The sequence below is a fragment of the Nannospalax galili genome, unplaced genomic scaffold (assembly GCF_000622305.1).
Source record: "Nannospalax galili isolate Female #2095 unplaced genomic scaffold, S.galili_v1.0 scaffold448, whole genome shotgun sequence".
In the NCBI taxonomy this organism is placed as follows: Eukaryota; Metazoa; Chordata; class Mammalia; order Rodentia; family Spalacidae; genus Nannospalax; species Nannospalax galili.
In genome coordinates this window covers 3,232,440-3,239,755 of record NW_008359324.1, presented here as the reverse complement: position 1 = coordinate 3,239,755, position 7,316 = coordinate 3,232,440, and positions in this window count along the sequence as shown.

The window sequence follows — 7,316 nt, the reverse complement described above, 5'->3', positions numbered from 1 at the left end:
GATATAAATTCTGGAAAGTTTGACTTCCCAAAAGTCCCTGTGTATCCTAAACCAACTATTAATACTTATTTTCCTGTTGACAGTGAATGGTCCAAAGAGACTATAACCTGATTTCAGCCAGTGGGAAAATAGAAGCACATAGTATTTTAGACACAAATAAGAGACTTCTTTTCCATAATCATCGACTTCTGGGAGGTCTGGAAACCAGAGTAGTTTGGGAAGATGTGGGGGAGACCTATTTGAGGGATCATTCTTCTCTGGAGAAAACAAATGGTTTTAAACTAAATTTTTTCATTCCCAAATACATTATTTATGTTAATTATCTTTAGAAATACTATTTTTAAAAATATTTTATTTAGTTTTTGTTACCCGTATGAGTATTTTCCCTGTAAGTATGCACCAGGTTAGTGCCTGGTGTTTGGGGAGTCCAGAAGAGAGCGGCACATTCCCAAAAACTAAAGATTCAGAAGTTTGGAGACAAATTTTACATGGTGCTGAAAACTGAGCGTGGGGCTTCTGCAAAAACAACAGGTGTTTTTAGCCATTGAGATGTCTATCCAGCCTGTAGAGCTCCTTATTTGTATTGATTATCTGGCCACTACAAAATACCACTAAAGAATAAACACACACACACACACACACACACACACACACACACAAAGTTCAATCATTTTTATACTGTGTATTTTCCAAGCACTTTCCAAGAATTGAAAGGAGTGATACGGATGGTACATTGAGGGCTGTTATGAACAACACCAGGCATGAGCTCCTTCCTGTAATAGCTTTCAGATCTACTAAGTGCACAGTTGGATAACACCATAATATTCCATATTATTTATGACTCTATTGTACCAGTGAGCATGTCTTGTCTGGCAGGTTGGTATTCTAGCATACAGAGTCCTGACCTGTATAGGGCTGTTGATGATGTTTCTCTTTCAGCACCGTACAGAGAACCTTCCAGTACTATGAAAGCTAGTCAGCAGGGGAAGAATCATTTATCCCATTTTCATCTTGATTCCTAATGTGTCTTGGAAAGAAGGAATGTGATGTCTTTAGCAATAGGGTCATACCATTTATTTTTAATGGACAGACAAGAGTAATATAATAGCCTGTGTTAAATTAGGAGCCTATGAGGCTTTGTGCCAATCAACTTACTGGGAAGTATCCCATATCTGGAACTAAGATTTTTGTTTGATCATTCATGGCTTCTCAAATAAGTACTATCCCCACATTTGGGTATATTTCAAATTATTTTATTAAATTATTTAATCAGCTTATATAGTAGTAAATTGAAATATAACATTTTAATACGTTCTTAGTTTGAGTTGCAAATTATCACCTTTTATCAATTCACCATTTAAAGATAACTGGTTTATATCAAATTTTAGGTATTATAAAAAGATATAGTAGAAATATTTTTATTCTCATATAAATTTCGTCAATATTTTTCATAGAAAGATATCTAGATTCAGATTGCTAATTTATGTTATAAATGCATTTAACTTTATAAGTCAGGACAAATTTTTTAATGATTGTACAATTTTTAATAAAATATTTTATTTATTATTTTTATTTTATGCCTATGCACGTATTGTCTGCATGTAGGTAATATTGTGCAATGCCCGTGGAGAACAGAAGAGACTGTTGGATCCCCTGGCACTGGAGTTATACACAGTTGTTAGCCACCATGTGGGTACTGGGATTCGAACCTAGGTCTACTGCAAGAACAGTGTTCTTAACTGCTGAGCTTTCTCTCCAGGCCCAATGATTTTACCTTTTTTAATAAATATTTTATTTATTATTTTTATTTTATGTGTATGACTGTAATGCCTGCATGTGTGTGAGTGCACCCATGTCATGCAATGCAGCGGTGGTCAGAAGAGGCCTTCAGACTGCCCTGGAACTGGAGTTAAGAACAGTTCTAAGCTGCCCTGTGGGTGCTGGGAATTCAACATGGGTTCTCTGCAAGAGCAGTCAGTGCTCTTAATCACTAAGCCATCTCTCCAGCCCCATGATTGTAACATTTTGAAATGCCATTTACAGTGCTTGAGATTTCTCCCCAATATTCATTCTTGCCATAATTTACCATGATTAAAAATTATATGTGTAAACATAAAATACAAATACATTATTTATATATAACTGTCTATATTTGATGCCTATAGCACCAAATTGTCATTTTTGTTTTCATTCCCACAATACATGTAACGAGTAATTTTTGTGGTCTTTTGATATCAGTATGTCTTTTTTGCAAATAATTTTATTTCAGATTTGTATTTTATTTAATGTTCTTGCACTATTTTATGGTACAGGATTAACAGGACAGGGTTAAAAAACATGTTTTCATCACTTTCTTTTTTTTTTTTCTTTTTTGGTCTGTTCTTTTTGATACAGGGTTTCCTCATAGCCCCAGCTGGCCTTGAACTCACTGTGTATACCAGGCTGGCCTTAAACTCACAGAGACCCACTTGTCTCTGCCTGCCAAGTGCTGGGATTAAAGGCCTGTACCACCATGCCAGGCTCCATCACTGTCTTGTTGCCAGTATCAGAGGTGAGAGATTTGAACTCAATCCATGAGTAATGACTAACTGCTAATAATTTTTGCTACATTTGACTAAGGAAATTGCTTTTCTTACTTTGTTGTGGTCAATGACTGTGGCTGTTCTCCTCCTGCTATGGTCGCTCTCCTGCTCTGTCTGTTCCTCCAATCAGTCATCCAATCCAGACCCCAGGGCTGGTGAGGAGTCTGCACCAGAGTCGCCACATTCAAACACAGGAGACCAGGTTCAGTGACACAGATCTGCTTTATTGCAGGAAAGTACTGGCTTATATAGGGGTAATAGCCCAATCATAACACAGCATATGGGATCCCTTATTAGCATGGCAGACTAGTATCCTATTACAATCTAGAGGGCCAGATGCCCTATTAGCATGATAAGTTTCAGTTTCTCTAAGTTTCAGATTCCTGGAAACCATGTAACTTACATAGTTTTCTCTCTGATAAGAAGGAGGAAGCACTTCATTCCAGCATGATAGGTATGTAAGGCAAAAGGAAAAATCAGTCACAAGATTTTCCACAATATCTCCCCCTATTTTTTCATTTTTAAGAGTGAGGCACAGTTCAGAATATATAGCATACTGATATCAGTCTACGGGCTGTATGTGGCAGATTTTTCTGCTGTGCATCAAGGCAAGGTAGAATGGTTTGGGAGGCAAGGGATTGATTCCTTATTGTGGGCCACATCCTTCAAGATGGCAAGTTTTCTCGAGAACAGGCTGGGCTAACTCCATGCCAACCAGTGGGAGTTGAGGTTCTTTGCCTCAGCATTGTTGTCCCCACCTCAAGGGTCACCCAGCATTATGGGCTGTGCCTGTCTTAGGTTGTCCCATCTTTTGGGATCTTACGTGTCATTGGCTACCAGCCCTCAAAGGGTGATTCCCTTGGTATGGTTCAGCAGAGGGAGAGCCACTGTATCAAGCTTTGGCCCATGAAAAGGCCTCTTAAGGGGCTAAGAATTCAATAAAAGCTGATGGAGCGGGATCATCCTATCTGGGGTAATGATGGGGATTAGGGAAGGACAAGTTCTAGGCATCAGTCTCACAGCCTGCCAACAGGAGTATATATTGGTGCTTGTTTGCAGAGACATGCCTGGCAAGATCTGGAGGGAGGACCACAGCTAACTGAACCAGAGAAATACGAGTGTTAACAAAATTATCAAGACTGTTAACAATGCAGTGTTCAAAATTCAGGAGTTAGTAGTAATGATGGCACACATAATAAAAAACACAGAGAGGGGGTTCCCTCTGTCTTGAGAGTTTTGATTGGCTATAGTCTCTGCTTGTGAAATGAGATACTTAAGGTCACCCCAGGTTATCAGGTGTGCCGTTGGAGCCTGTGGCTTACATGGTCTGCGACACTAAGTTGGTCTTTGGTGGTTGAGAGCTGTGCTGCTTCCTCCAGGGTCAGGGCTGCCATCTCCAGGGTTGGTGGTTGTGAAGGGAGGTTTTCCATCACAGACAGTCCTGATGTTCCAGGCTGGGATCCAAATGGGGGCTGAAACATTATCTGGAAAGACACAAGCATAGCCTCACCCTTGTGTTAAAATAGGTGTGGACATTTCCATTTGCTTCTGAGAGGGTCCTTCCATCTCACCATGGAGGAAGGAGTGGGCTGAGTGAATGCTCCCCAATGCTTTATTGCTCGTGGGAGGCCATTGGAGTCAAATTTTAGAAAATTTAATACAAATAGAATTTGTTGTATAACAAAATTGAGGTCCTTATAGTGGGGGCCTTTAGGATTGTCTTCCCCTATTTTCTGTAGAATGTGAAGTGGAAGGGGAAGAACCAACGATTCCCGTTCACAGCCATACAGAAGGCAGGAGGTGTGGACAAGTTTAAGGGCTAGCATAGACTATGCCTCAATAGCCGGGGTGACCTTGTGAAGTTGACTCCATGAAGAGTGGACCCATATGAGGGGGCCCTGGGTCTGCCAGAGCACTCCCAAAAGGGTGTTTTTAGTAAGAATAACTAGTTCTTGGATGGGCAACTTTGGCTGTATCCTATTTACAAATGCTTGGGTCAGGTGAGAATTGATTATTGTGACAACACGTTGTGCCTCCAGAGACCATGAGGGGAATGGAGACCATATCATTACCCTGCAAGAGGTCAAAAAGTGGTGTAAGCTCTTCTGTGGACATGAATAAGAAGCCCCATATCCAACTGATGTTGCCATAGAGGGTCTGCACCTCTGAAAGGGTAACATCATCTGGTAAGGTAAGAACAGGAGGTATGGGCCAGATGACATCTTGAATAGAGTGGCTCAAAAAGGTATAATGGGCATGTAACTGTATTTTCTTTGCTGAAATAGTAAGACCTAATGCCTGGAGGTTTGTTTTGAGTTTTTGAAAAGCTCCTTGCAAAATCTTAGGATCATTATGGGCGATAAGAATGTCATCCATATAATGTAAAATATAAATCTCAGTCAGCCAAACTGTGCAGGCATGGGCCACATAATATTGGCAGATAGTAAGACTGTTTTTTATGCCCTGAGGCTAAATATTTCATTGATAGAGTTTAACTGGAGGATTATGGTTAGTAGCAAGTATAGAGAAGGCAAAATAGGGCTTATCATCATCATGAAGAGGAATAGAGAAGAAACAGTCCTTAATATCTATTTTAATAATTGTGCATTCTTTGGTAATAGCAATAGGGTGAGGCAGTCCCTGTTGAAGGGTCCCTAAAGGCTTCACATGTTCATTAGTAGCACTTAAATCATTAAAAATTTCTCCATTTTCCTGATTTCTTTTGTATTACAAAAATTGGAGAATTATGAATACTAAGGGAGGGCTCCATATGACCCAAGGATAATTATATTCCTGGACCAAAGAGATCAATTGAGTTAATTTATGTAAAGGAAGAGGCCACTGCTCCATCCATACGGGAGCTTTAGTATAGCATGTTAGTTTAATGGGGGGCAGCTTGGGCAGCGGAGCAGTGGTCATTAGAATTGGGGTGAGGGTGGGGGGCATTACCTCACAACTGGTCTACAATGTTATCATCATAAAAGGCTTTGTCATTGGTAGTTAGAACAACTTCCACATTGCGGAGGATATCTCTCCCCCACAGGTTATGGGGGAAGCCCTGCAGCCAGGAGTGGTTTAATAGCTCCTGTATTGCTGTCCTGGTCAGTCCAGACCATGGAACGTTGGACCTGTAAAGTATTTTGTAAGCCCCCAACATCTTGTATAACAGGTCCAGGCTTACAGTGCCTACTAGAGAAGGCTTCTTCCTGTCTGATGACAGTAATATTGGCCCATGTATCAATCACGCCTTTAAATTTATGAACATTTAGGGAAAGCTGCAACCTAGGTTTGTGCAGGTCAACAGGTACCGTCCATTGGACGTGGGGGGTGTATTTCCTTATTTCCTCTCCTTGGGGTGGGGCTGAGAGGCACCCCATTGCCCGTTTAAAGGCACATTTTGTATGGGGTTACCATCTGCATCCATGTTAGACCTGTATTCTCTTGCCCAATGAAAGCCTTTGCAGTATCTCGGGCATTTTGAAAGGGGAACCTGCCTCCTTTTGGCCTCTTTCATAATCTTATTAGGACAGGTACATGACCAATGGCCCTGTCCCCCACAGGCCCAACATTTGCCTTTGTCCATCTCAGCCTGTGGCTGAGGAGCAGCCAGTGCCTGAGCAAGGGCCATGGCATGGTCCCAAGATGTCCCCACTTCAGAGACATCCTTGTGTCTAACAGGTCCTATGACAAGGCGACAGTCTGTAGGGGAGGCTTCATGTACAAGATCCTTTGAGCAAGGCATCAGCAGCTCCCTGATGACTGAACTTTCTATTTATACTTTGTTGGTATCTCTCAACAAAATCAGAGAAAGACTCACATGGTTTCTGTATCAATTTGGTTAATTTGGCATCACCACAAGTCTGCATACTTCGAAAAGCACAAAGCGAGCAAAGCTGTACTTGTTCAAAGTAGTGGGAAGGTCTCTGTGCCTGAGCTTGGGAGGGGGTTTCAAAATTGCTGCATCCTACTAGAGCATCAAATCCAATATTTTGGACGTTGGCATTTCTATTGTGCTCTGCCTGTTGTTCACATTTATCTTGGTAAGCAGCTTTCTATAAAAGGAAATCACCTCCCTGTAAGCAGGCACAGGTGATATTCTGCCAAACATAGGGGGTATTGGCCAAATGACTGATTGTACCTAATAACTGACTAAACCAGGGGGAGTGAATGCCATCCTCAACTGCTACCTTACACAGGTTCCTTAAGGTATCACGAGAATATGGATTCCAGACATTGGGGTTCTGTTGTCCCTGAATGACTGTAACTGGAAAGAACTGTTGAAAATCTCCTATTATATCATAGAAGAGGGGCCTAGGCAGGAGGATTCCAGTCCTCCTCCAAGAGGGAGGGGTAGATGGATTGTGGGGAAACTTCCTTAAAGCCAGTATAAGATGGCAGAGGGTAGCCACCGCTCCGTAATGGCAGAGCAGAGGCAGTCTTAACTTCCTGTTTTTCATCAAGGGAGCTCTCAAATCCCAATTCCTCATTTTTCATATCATCGTTAGCAGTCATTGTTTCATCAGAACATGAATCTGATTGTTTTGTTTTCACTGGAAATGCCTGGGACAGGCTGTCCCCAGTGTCCTCTTTTTGTATTTGCTCATCTATCTCCTTTAATAGGAGATTTTCCTGTTCAGGGGCTTTGGTGGGAAGCCCCCAAAGGGAGGCCAGAATGGCTGTCACATGGGGTAAAACAGCCCAGACTGTGGGCATCCCTCCCTGACCTCACTATGC